The sequence below is a fragment of the Stylophora pistillata genome, chromosome 5 (assembly GCF_964205215.1).
Source record: "Stylophora pistillata chromosome 5, jaStyPist1.2, whole genome shotgun sequence".
NCBI classification, from domain to species: Eukaryota; Metazoa; Cnidaria; class Anthozoa; order Scleractinia; family Pocilloporidae; genus Stylophora; species Stylophora pistillata.
In genome coordinates, this window is record NC_142523.1 from 35828365 (window position 1) to 35841580 (window position 13216).

The 13216-nt window shown below is 38.7% G+C and overlaps 1 long non-coding RNA gene across 1 annotated transcript; it reads right to left on the reverse strand.

The window, feature by feature from the left end:
* Positions 1–10788: 10788 nt before the first annotated feature.
* Positions 10789–13183, reverse strand: LOC148731687 (uncharacterized). The gene is made up of 3 exons (XR_016002169.1): positions 13030–13183; positions 12158–12225; positions 10789–11476 (listed from the first exon to the last, which is right to left on the reverse strand). It is a non-coding gene; the product is annotated as an uncharacterized LOC148731687 (long non-coding RNA).
* Positions 13184–13216: the final 33 nt, after the last annotated feature.

Genomic DNA, 13216 nt, shown 5'->3' on the forward strand with positions numbered 1-13216 from the left:
GGGCCAATTCCCACCCATCCCACCCCAGGGGAGGACATCCACCAATCAATAATCTAGTGCGTGGGAAATTAACGTCTCCAACCCCTAACCCTGCAGGAGACAGGGCCTACGGTTTATTCGTCCTTATCTGAGAAGACTAGAATATCTATCCATTTTTTGATTATAGAAAGGTAGCAAATTCTCCTCACTTATTTTAAGACCATGAGTATCGGTCCGTATCAACTGCACCACTAATTGCATTTATTTCTAGGAAAGTACTTTGACTAAATCTTCTACCCAAAAGAGTGATGATTGCCAGTTTTCTCCTTAGAATATCACAGCTGAATCGAAAATTTTGGTCATAAGAATTTAGGAAATAATTGTTACTTCAAGAAGCTATTTATTGTTAAACAAATTCCCTTCATCAGGACCATAGGAAATGTATAGAAACCAGTATGGAGAATATGCATGCTGATGTTTGGCTGTAATACGTTAACGAGTAGCCATGCATTTCACCACAGGGCATCAAACCACCCACAGAACCAAGGATTGAGCTGCTACTCACTTCAGTAAAGAGCAACCATTTTTCACCAGACATTTGTATAATTTATTTGATTTTACATTCTTAGCTGAAAAAGTACTTTACAATCTTAAAAACTTTTTCTTGTGATCTGATGCAGACCAGCAAACCACTTTTCATTTCATAATTAAAATGGTGACAAATATTTTATGCATGTTAAAAAGACCCATAACTAAAAGAGAAATAAAAAGCTTATTATCGTTTTAACCAGCATTATTATCCAACTCACAATTCTATTTGTCGAATTCTCAAAAATTGGATACCATATGAATTCACATTATCCAGTAGTTCTTTCTTCTTCAACATCTATGACTAGTTGTGACTGCAGAGAGGCTCTCTTGGAATTTTGCATTTTCTTTGCAGCTTCTAGCGCAGCACGCCCCGACAGATTAACAACACTGTTTGTTATTTCTGTGGAGCCAATGAGGGATTTTGTCAAGCACAACTTTACCTTAACTTGCTCAGACAGAGCTCGCTCCACGTCACCAAGGTTGTAAGTTTTAGAGGACATACGAAGAGTTTTGCCCTTCCATATGGGTGGCTTCAGAAGTTCGCACTCTTTAGCTCCACTGAGTGTAGCACTTCCTACTTTGCTGGGTAAATGACTAAAAAAAGTCAAGTCTTACATTTGTAAAGGGGAATTGGCATCATTTTGCTGCGACAGAATTTTAAAGTGCTTAGTCAAGTCCACAGAGCCGTACAAAATAAATAAAATTTCATGATATTATGATTAAAATATTTTTAAGAAACACTAAAAGTAATTATAACATAACCAAAGTAAAGTGCGCGCTCTGATTGGTCAATTTAGCGTCCCCATTTTCCCATAGGTGTACGCTGCTGACGAGAGCAAATACAAAGACTATTTTTCCGCGTGCGCTTGTTTTTTCTGGTCACGTAAGATTTGTTAAATAAAAGGGAACTCTTTAGCTACAATGTATCAATGTTATGTTATAAAACGAATGGTAAATACCACAGCGTACACGAAAGAAGCGTAAGAGTCGCGCGAGGCGATAGCCGAGAGCGACTCTTCTTCAGTGCTTAGTAACCTCCCAAGTGCATCCATAACTCAACAGTGTACGCTGTGGTGTTTACCATTTGTTAACGCTCGTCTCAGTCAAGTGCTTCAAGATGGCCTCAGGACGACTTGTAACCCTGACTTGTAATTCCTGGGCGTATATAACCTCAGTCGCCATTTGAATTACGCTATTTGATCTTCTTTCGGTGTCAAAACATACACTGCTGTTGTTCGTTGTGAGGGCCACAAGTCTTACTCTTATAACCATTGCAAATAACTGGTTTCGTGGTTCTAGTTCACTTATAGTTTGAAAAAATATGCGGAATAGAGGATCAAGACAACTGGCCATTTTTTGTTGTAATTTTCAATACTTGGCGCGAGCATATGAGCCGTTGTCGATACAGCCCGGCCTTGAAACTGTGTTAAAAAACCACTAAGGGGACATATGACTTTCCAGACGCTGATGCGCTATGTCCGAGCGAAGCCTTCGAACTTGTAACATTGCTTGCTTTGCTACACTGACAAAAAGCGGCTGTCTGAAGTAATATTGATCAAAGACCCAACGAAATAATTAAGCTCGTATAACACGTGGAACTGGGCAGAAAAAAAAAAACCCTTTGGAGAAAGATAATTTGTACGATTACGAATAGTCTGAAGTGTTTGATCCAAGTTTGTTTGTTTTTTTTTTTTTAGTACTTACCGAGGAACTCTAGGGTTACGTGAAGAGTTTGAAAGCTCCATGAATTCTGCCAGCCACTTTAAGTATCCAGTTAAAAGTTGCGGCTTCTCTACTGGTCTCCCTCGCAGCCGTTTTTAGTCTCACTCCTTCCCAAGTTAGAAAGACGATACTCTGTGGAGTATCACAACAAGGATGCTTTTGGTTGTAATGCCTTTCTAACGTCCTTCTTGTTGTCATGTGTTTCGCGCATAATTGGCAATATGTAACGTAGATTTCTGCCATAGTTAGTGAGCACCGTTTTTGCGTCCAGCCAATAACGTTCTTGAAGGGGAAGAACCAACTATTCCGGCATGAGTTTCACACGCGTGTGTTTCAAACCGGAGATTCATTCTATGAAAGCTACGTCAAGGGATATGTGTATTCAAGCCGGCGGTAGGTTATGAGGTTTACCATTATTTCCAGGTCACTTCCCAGATCTAAATAGTGACTCTCTTGCGCAGTCAAGTTTCCACAGCAGTTTAGCGATCTCTCAGGTTATAACGTGCTCTTTAAAAGGAGCACAAAAGCAGCATTTTTCTCCAGTTAAGTTGACTTAATGAAATACCTGAATAAAGAGGAGTCAGTTTTAGAGTGTTTAGCGACTTTGCGTTGCGTCCGACTTCCAGTTATTTGTGCGTTGTCGATTTTTTTAAGAAGACGAAAGCGACGAGCAGGAGAGGCTAATTCACAAAGAGCAAATAAAGAAACAAAAGCGGAGACGAAAAGATAGAAAGAGAAGAGGTAAGCTAGGATCGCAGATCGCAGCAGGCGAATAAATACAGATACAGAAGCACGTCGATGAAGGAGAACTCGTTGAGAGGGGGACAACATGGACTAAGTGTCGCTGGTGACATTTTTAGTCTGGGAGTTATGGCGAATAATATTTACAAAAATAGGAGATGGAAGCCTTATCCTTAATACTTCAGAATGCAGTGTACCTCAATCCAGCCAAGAGACCAGTTTAAAACAAAACATTTTTTTTCCAGTTTAGGAATAGCTGAACCTTTTTACTGGGTGAAAAAATCTCAAATTAACTTTTTTACCGCCACAACCCTCTCGCATGTTAATTTGTAGCATCTTTCAGCTGGCTTTAGGTAACTGTTGAATGTAGAAGCAGGAACAACGAAATAAAACGCTCTGCTAAGTGTCAGAGTTACTGTTTTCCTACTCTGATAAGAACAGCAACGATCGCGCGCTGTATCGGCATCGCTCGATTGATTAATGGCTTTGAGAACTCCTATGTTCGTACTAGCTAATAATTCTCTCATAGGTTCGTACTTATAATTCTTACTTTTTCTCAAAGATTTCTTTACTCAAAGTGCTCCTGCTTGGCTCAACATTAAGGAAACGACGCACACTTCGATACGAGCGTCAGTTTCATAATTTTTGTTTACGTTGAGAAGATGCATTTTCTACATATTGTGATGCGCAGTGCGCACTCGATACTTACCTCGTAATGTTGTCTAGACTGACGAGTCAAATTAAATCTGTTGATAGATTGCCATGTGCCGAACCTCCCTTCTCAACACCTTTCTTGTGAAAATCCTTCATTAAATTTTGCCCCGTAGAGATGCTACGTGAAGAAAAATTAGACCCCCTCCTGACTTTGCGCTATTCAATAGCGCAAAATCGGTAGGGGTCAAGAAATTCAAAGTCGTATAAAGCTCGTCGGGCGGGGCGTGGCGGGTGACTGTTGTACAGCAAATTTAGGCCCTTGTTTTTTATGTTTCAGTAGCTTTGATTTGAAAAATAGCAAAAACAACGAGAATATTAACTTTCCATTGATGTCACTGGCGCGCGCTTCGTGATAGGCACTGGATGTAAAGCATACGAAATATTCTACAGAAACGGAACTCCTATCCCTACACAACCACTAAAACAAGCGCTTAGGCTAATTCTCCAAGAAAATTCTTTCCATTTTAATGGAAAACACTACCTTCAAACACATGCTACGGCCATGGGCACGAAAATGGTAGTCGCCTTATCTAATATTTTTCATGAACAAGGTAGAGAAAGAAATCCTTGACAAAAGCCTTTTCAAACTGCTTGTTTGGAAAGGTTGCATACACGACATCTCGTTATGGAGTACAAACAAAGCAACAATAGAACGTTTCATTGAAAAAGCAAACCATCATCCAACAATAAAATTTACGGCTGAAATTTCCGATAAGGAAACAACATTCCTGGACACCTACATCTTCAAAGGCGAACGATTCGAAAAGGACGCAATCTTTGATGTGACGGTACTCATTTTAAACAAACTGAGACATTTCAGTGTACATACTAAGTTTGGCCCTCACGAGTATGTCTTTGAGCGACCGCCCTCTTTTGTAAGATACAAGCGGCGGATTTTCAATGTAAAGTTCGCTCAGTTGTGGTTATGTTTCTATTAAATGCCAGTTTTTCATGAGGATTTGCTTTAGGTTTGGCACTAATGGTTGGTATTGTGTAACAAAGGCAAGATTCGTTGGTTCGTCTTAACACGCGCTGGGGAGTCGTGTAGGCCTGTCAACCCCATTTCGCATTGAAAGCTTTCATGAAGGAAAACGAATAAAAGCAATATCGGTTGGGGAAAAAAGAGGAGAAACTTACCGAATTGGCTCTACTTTACGGCAAGGCGAAGTAGAGGCTCTTCAACACAGCGACTTCACTATGTCATCGATGGTTTCGCGCCATTCTTCATACTCGATGACGTCATGCCCCCCTAGCAGATCGCTCTTCCGTTTGCGGTTTGTATTTTTGGTGGTTTTGGCGAGATAGCGTAATGTAGAATGGTACAGCGTACATACAAACAGTGTAGCGTTGCGTGAAATGGCTCAGCGTGATGTCGCATGGTACAGCGTACACACGAATGGTGTAGCGTTACGTCGAATAGCTTTGCAGAACATCAGACGCTCCCGCTGAACATTAAATTGCTCAACATTACATGAAATATTTCGATGTTGTGGCAAATCGTCAAGCTTGCTTGTGGCGTGACGTGAAGGCTGAGCTATTTCACGCAACGCTAAACCATTTGTGGGTACGCTGTACCATTTGACATAACGCTGAGCTATTTCACGCAACGATACGCCTTTTGTATGTACGCTGTACCATTTGACATTACGCCGTACCATTTGACATTACGCTGAGCCATTTCGCACAACGCTACACCAATTGTGTGTAGACTTTACCATTCCACATTAGGCTGAGCCTTTTCACGCAAAGCTACATTGTTTGTATGTACGCTGTACCATTCGACATTATGCTGAGCCATTTCACCCAAAGCTACACCGTTTGTGCGAACGCTGTGCTACTCCGTATTACCCTGAGTCATTTGAAGCAACGCTACACTGTTTGTGTACTGTATTGCAAATGAGCGCTAGATATATTCGCAATTTAGCTGGTCCATTTCACAATTTCATGTTCCAACTCGACATGGGGCAACTAGACCGTTTATCATTTGGCTAAACTATTTATGTTTAGGCTGTTCTGTTTCATGAAGGAAACCTAGACTGCATGTCTATAATTTGGCCATGCCATTCTTTTATTAGCTATGCTATCCTGCAGCTGATCCTTAAACCATCTTTGTATCTACTGATTTATTTGACATCCTTGTATTTTTGGTGGTGACGGCCGCCTGTACATTACCACCAAAACCACCAAAAATACAAACCGCAAATGGAACAGTGATCTGCTGGGGGGGCATGACGTCATTGAGTGTGAAGAATGGCGCGAAACCATCGATCACATATTGTAGTCGCTGTGTTGAAGAGCCTTCACTTCGCCTTGCCGTAAAGCAGAGCCTTTTTTCTCCAGCCGATATTGCTTTTATTTGTTTTAATTAAATTGGCAACAAGACTTGATTCTACCAAGGTTTGCCGGCCTCCCGGTTTCCCACAGTTTGCACGCGTTGGTGTACCTGAATGTTTGAAGTGTTAAGTAATGTTACGACGTGCGAGAAATGTCGAATGCCAGCTGATAGCCTTGATTTGTTTAGACATATTTCAAACAAAGTGATATCGGTATGCTTTAATTGGTTTTCCGTACGATTAGAGTATTCAGGTAAGACTGCTTACATTTATTATTTTTAAAGAGGTGTACATTATATTACTTTTTTTTATATATTTTTTTCCTGGGTGCAGTGATAGTAAAAGGAAATTCTATTTTTATTTTCTCCATTAAACGTAGATTATAAGCCTGGACCGGAAACAGTTAAAGGTTTTTTTTTTAGCTATGCTATCCTGCAGCTGATCCTTAAACCATCTTTGTATTTACTGATCTATTTGACATCCTTGTATTTTTGGTGGTGACGGCCGCCCATAGTCTGTAGTGAACTAGAAATCTTTCATAAGCTAAACAGCTTTTGTACTACCAGGTTTCTTTTTCAACAATATCAGGAGAATTTTAGAGCTTTTCTTTTAGTAGTCTTACGATTAATTTGTGATCATTCCTGAATCAAAATTAAAAGCGTCTAAACACTGGAAAATTCAGTTGGACCATTTACAGAATTCATGAAATGTCTACAGATCAATAATTTACAGACTTGATAATTTTACTTGTTTAAAACAAAATCTCTTTAAATTTATTTTACAGATATCTTATAGAGTTTTTAGAGTTTTCGGTTTTAGGTCTTTATAAAAAGTTTGTAAAATGTAAACAAATTATAAGTGCAGTGATGAGAAGAAATACTTGCAATTTACAGACTTTATAAAATGTACCAAAAATGTTTGTCAATCTACTATTTACAAAGATTTTACCGAAATTAGACGTCCGACATAAGATGTCTGTGAATTACGCTGCTGTAAATGAACACAAACTGAGCATAATAAACTCTGCACATTGACGCAAACGGAGTACCTTAAAATCTCTGTAAATTGACGCAAACGGGTATCGTAAAATCTCTGTAAATCGACGCAAACGGGGTATCGTAAAATCTCTGTAAATTGACGCAAACGGGTACCGTAAAATCTCTGTAAATTGACGCAAATGGGGTAGCGTAAAATCTCTGTAAATTGACGCAAACGGGTATCGTAAAATCTCTGTAAATTGACGCAAACGGCTACCGTAAAATCTCTGTAAATTGACGCAAATGGGTATCGTAAAATCTCTGTCAATTGACGCAAACGGCACTGTAAAATGGAAAGAGCCGAGTCGACGCCAAAAGCCAAATCGGCCCCAATTTTTTGAGGGCCAATTTGACCCATGTTGGGCCGTTTTGGATAAAAAGAGCCAAATCAGTTCGAGATGGTGCCGATTCTGCCCTTCTTATTTCTGAAATGGCCTCACTAATGACCCTTTTGGCCCTTCCTCTCAATTCGGCCCCTCTAAGGTCCAAATAAAGTGAGGCAGATTTGGCCCCATGAGAGGCCAATACATTCTATTACTGGTAGTAATCTCAGATGATAGGTAGTGCGTTCGAGCTGTCTTGGGTTTACTGTCAAATCAGTGTAACGTTATTTAATTTAGATTTTAGGAGGGGGCTGTTCGGGAAAATTTGCCCCCTCATTAACGCGGTAACTCATTAATAACGTGGGTGAGTTTTCATTGGGCTTAGACAATATGAAACGTAAACCTCTCGTTAATGATTACAATTTGGGTATATATATATATCTAAAAAAAGATTTCCCTCCAAAATTCGTCCTCTATTGCCCGCGCATCTTTCCAAAAGAGTTCTGCGACGAAACTTCAAGATAGATTTCACTCGTGACTTCACCGCAGAGGAGGTTGTGCCTTGGCTTCGGAGCCATGGATTTTCTCTCGAGACTTACGATAGGATAGGTAAGCTCAGCAAACGTTCTGATTTCTCGGCACAACCTCACGTGGAAGGTAAACCTATTCAATTGTTTGGCTTCTTTTGTTACCTTCAAGAAAACGACAATATCGACGGACAAGATCTTTTTGATATTACTCAACAGGCGGATGAGCTGCGCCATTATTTTCCCAACATTACAGAGCGTCTAAAGTTTAAGAAATAGGTGATTTTTGCAAAAACTGCGGACGACCTAACTGCTTCGATGGAGGTAAACACAATAAACCTTATAAGTAAAACGAAGCCTGCCTTTTACTGATTGGACGTATGAAGCAGGCTAATGCTTCAAGTTCCGTTCACAAATTTTTGCCGCCGTAAGTACTGCGTTTACAATATTTTAAAACAGGTGTACAGTGTGAAGTTTTTAAAGGGTTTCAGTTCTTGTTATATTTACTGTTGTTCCCCCAATGAACATGACACGGGTCACTCATTTTTAGTTTAGGTTTTAATGGGCAGCATTTTTATGTTTTTTTTTTTTTATCATGAGACCCTCTAGCGAGGGGGGGGAAGGGGGGATTCCTAAGAAGGGAGACACCAATTAGACGGGATGTACCAACTGAAGAATTTCTTCTTTCTTTTAACACGATGATGCACTTCAATCAACAGGAAGCTATCATTATCAAGAACCAACACCCGATGCAAAATGACTAAAATAAAAATATGATCACATAAATTCCTCTATTCATTTAATCAGCTGTCTTCTGAATCTACGTATACTAACTGAAACTGTGAAGATTTGATGAAGTTTCCGAGATTTTCAGCACCTTCCCCCTTCCCATCTTTACGTCAACTTTGATAGAGGCTCAATTTTTACCTTCCGTTGAGAGAATGACCCAGTCATGCGCTCTCATTCAACGAATAGTTTCTAGTCCCCATCATGATTTCAAAGGGACGGTATAGTTGACAAATCCCGTCTCCAGTCTGGGTTTTTAATTTCTTTTCTGTTTTTAGCTCAAAACGTTGCGCCAAATGTATTAGACAAGATTGAAAATATTTCCATGGGTCTTAGTCATTCTTTTTCTTGGTTTTTGTTGCATCTTCTTTGTGTCGCGCATAGCACTCTTGTATACAGGGAAATAATCTGTTGCTACCGACAGTGAAGTACCTGATATATCAATTTGACGAGATTTTAGAAAATTCAATGATGTTCACAATTTTTGTCGCCATCAGCCTCGAATTTCACATCTATGTCAAGCGAATGAAGTTTAAAAAATAATATAGATTAACGGTTCAAAGCACATTTAAGCGTAATTTTTTCTCTGAAATGTTGATGGACCAAACATCATAACAAATGAAGTGAATTCATTTAATAGCTGTCAATAGAACAATCGATATATAGCCTGGAGGGTGAAGTCAGTTGGAGACGTGATTTTAAAGTAGTTTAAGGCCTGGGTCAGGAGATTAAATTGCCTTAATAAAATAAACAGCCATATCTCCATAAATATACAGCCGATTTCGCTGAAACTTTCAGGGACGATAGATATCCATACGAACTTTTACCTTATGGCAACAATGCCGACAACGACGGTCACTTGTCGGGTCACGTGATCAAAACGCTACTCAATCGGTTTTTATCGGAATTGGTAAGATTTACACACACTCGTTACTGATCAATGAATGAGAAAAATACTCAATAAAAAATGCTAGCCATCTACGTTTGGAATGAATTTCCTTCGTTCCTTAAAAAAGAGATTAGAGATTTTTAGGAGTTGAGAAGGAACTTTTCTCAACTTAATGGTCTTTAGATTGTTATCAACTCTATTTGGAACTTCATTCCAAACGAGAAGATAAAGTTTATCAACACCTTCTTCCATTTCGCTAAAAATAACTGCTTGAAATGAAAAATTCGGCACCGGCGATAGCATTCTGACTACCCCTTTTTAAACTACGAAAGAAGTAGCCATTTTGTTTCTTTTCGAACATAATACATGAACATGACTTGACTACCACATTATACCGCTGACCAAGAAAGCACAAATCAAGTATGGTGGTTATAGTTGTCAGGTCGATCACCGGACAAATATCTGATGGGAAAGTAACACTGCTGGCTTAGCAAGCCAAAAAACGAACGAATTATTTTTTACTGCTCTAGTATTGTATGTTTTCATCTCCTGTAATTGTAAGATACTGAAATGCTTCAATAATATTACTTCAACTTGTTTGTTGCTTTTTTCGCAATTTCCACGTCCGTGACCGAAAGAAAATAAAAGATGCTAAAATAAATTAAGAGATGTACTGTGGGACTCACTGCATGGGTTGTTGTTTCCCATGAAGTCATATATACAACAGCTTTAATTCTTCTCTTCACATGACAGCAAAATCAACCCACAACATGGACCAAAATTGAGCCGCAGGAGGTGGGAGGTGGAAGGGAGAAATAACTGCTAACATTAGTGCTCCATGTGTTTAAAAATTAAAATCCTGCTCTTAGGTCTTATGAAAATCTGTTGGTAAGAAATGAACAGGGATTTCAACTGGCCTGGCAGCAAGAAAAGGGTGAAAAACAAGGTTATTCAAACTTCAAATGCTCCCCTCCCACCCCATCTTGATGGAGAGATAATTTGCATGTGCACTTTGCACTAATTTCCTGCCAGCTCAGTTGGAGGAATCTGTCCAATTTCATGACGTACAAAATAAAAAAGAAGGCAAAAAAAATATTGAGTGAAAAATGAAATAGAAACAAAATGTAAATTGACATGGAGATTGACTAGGGATTGATTCGCTCATGTTTATTTAAGGAATACTAAGTCCCTTGCCCAGAAAAATTTTTCAACAAAGGACAATGAATCAGAAAAGGCGTATAAAAGCCAGCAATTTGAAGAGAGATATCAGCTCTAAATGGAAAATTTCAAAGAATTTCCCCATTTACATGTGAGCAAAAGTGTTTCTTTCCATAAATCTTTTGAAGGTCACTAAATACTTACAGGTAGAAAAATAAAGCACAATTACAAAAAAGTATAGTTACATCAATAGGTCTTTTTCTCAAGAAATATAAGGCCATTGATAACCAAATTTCACAGTGGTCACCACCAGAAAAAAAGCAACAGTATCTAAATGCATATTCTATAGAAAGCTGGCAGAAAACTGCCCAGGGTAAAAAATCTCTGCACCAAATAGAATGCAAATGCTGTCTCTTAACAACACCAGCAGAGAGTAGCCTCTTCAAAAAAAGCACAGGTTGTGTGGCAAGCAGAAGGGAGGCATTCACAGAAGTAAAAAGTCAAGCCAAAGAGCTTTCAGGAAAAAAAATCTTCAAAGCAACACCAAAAGAAGTGAAAAACGTAGGGTCAGTGATATATAAGGAATTCGACTCTGAATGTAAGGAGCAACTGGTAAAGTCCTTTACAGAAGTCATGTCCATGGTTTCCGAGGCTGGGTTGACAAACAAAGTTTCACCTGTTGAGGCAAAAAAAAAATCCGTAAAGAAGAGAGAAAATTAAAAAAAAAAAGTATAGAAAATTCCTGAAAAAAAAAAAATTATGTCAACCTTCACCTGGCTCAATGAACATATTTTGCAACCAGGAAAAGGCAAAGAATGGTAGAATGTTTTGAAACCATTGATGAAGCAAAAAGGAGGGTAAAAAATGCCCGAAAGCAGAACACCTGAAGTCATACAGCCTGAAAAATTACACAACAACCTAAACCGCAAACCCAAATCCAGATATTGTGCCAACAGGTATGAAAACCACCTAGCAAAAATACAAGTTCTTGTCCTGAAGGCCACTAGGCAACTACAGTCTGATACAAAATTATGGGATGCAACCTTCTTAATGCAGAATAACTGGCTTCCCAATGCTAATGACTATGAGTTATCAGATGAGGTAACAAGTACTCTTCACAAGAAAAAAGTTGCTCTGAAATTGCTACAATCCTGGAAGATGATTACAGTACATTTGTAAAGTATTTTGATCAAGCATTCTTACCTAATTTTATTCCCTTAAATGATTTAGTCAGGTCATTTAAAAAAGGTAATAAGTCACTTGAAAGTGATTGTTGTCCATCATTTTTACCACCAAAAGCTTCAGATTGAGAGCAAATTTGTTACTGGTAATTAACACTTATTTACTAATTGCTCACCTTCATCATAAGCGAGTCAAAGATTATGTTTGACCTCAGAATAGCTGTGCTGTTGAGCTATCTTGTCGCTATGGATTTAAAAAAAAATACACTGTGAACATGAAATTAGAAAAGAAGTCTCAGGCAACAGTTTACATTACTTGGCTTAAAATTCTACCATAACTTAGATGGCTTTAATTTCACAAGTTGGACAACATACCCTGATGAATGTGGAAGTTGTATAAGAATTTAAGTAAAAATCATAGTTAAGAAAAGGTAATGGTCAGATTCCTATTTGCCATGTTCATGTTGGATTGAGAATGTCTGTGTTATTCGTCACAGGCTGGCAAATCAGTCATTGTTAACTAAGGTTAAAGACGACATCCCAATTTAGTTTGTCACCTCTCTTGGGATCGATTCAATCTAAAACATAGATATGTATACTTTAAATTTCGCTACACATGTATAAGAACACAACTGTTGACACTTAGCTTTTTGCTCTCTCTCATTTACATACCTTGTAGATTGAGTAGTGAACTCTCTTTGTTGAGGCTCATATAAATACATTTACCCACAAAAGTGTTGTACTATAAATCACCGTTAAATTTCTAGCTCGAGATTGAGCCGAGGCATTTAAATTTGGTAAACAACAAAATTTACGCTACGGGTAAGTTTTCACTCCGCGGTTTATTAATTTCCACCTCATCCTACACTGACGAGAATGGAAAATTTCCGAAACATACCAAAACATTTGTAATCTATAATTTAGTAAACGAAAAAATGCGCTTTCCTTGAATAAAACGCTCGTTATTTGGATTTACGCCTCAGAGCATTATGGAAGCTCCGGCAAATTAGAGCTAATTTGCCGAATGAAACACAAAAATACCACTCACCTCAGCTGTAGACCTCACATCTGCACGAAAACAACGTCTTCTAAAAAAATTTCGGTAGATACATCCATGTTCGCCTTCCAAAAGCGTAAAGGCTCTCTGATCTAAACTTCGAACGCGCTATGCGGTAACGGCCGCCACTTTTTTTCTTGAAACTCTGCTGGGGGTCTCAAACCAAGATAAAACCCAG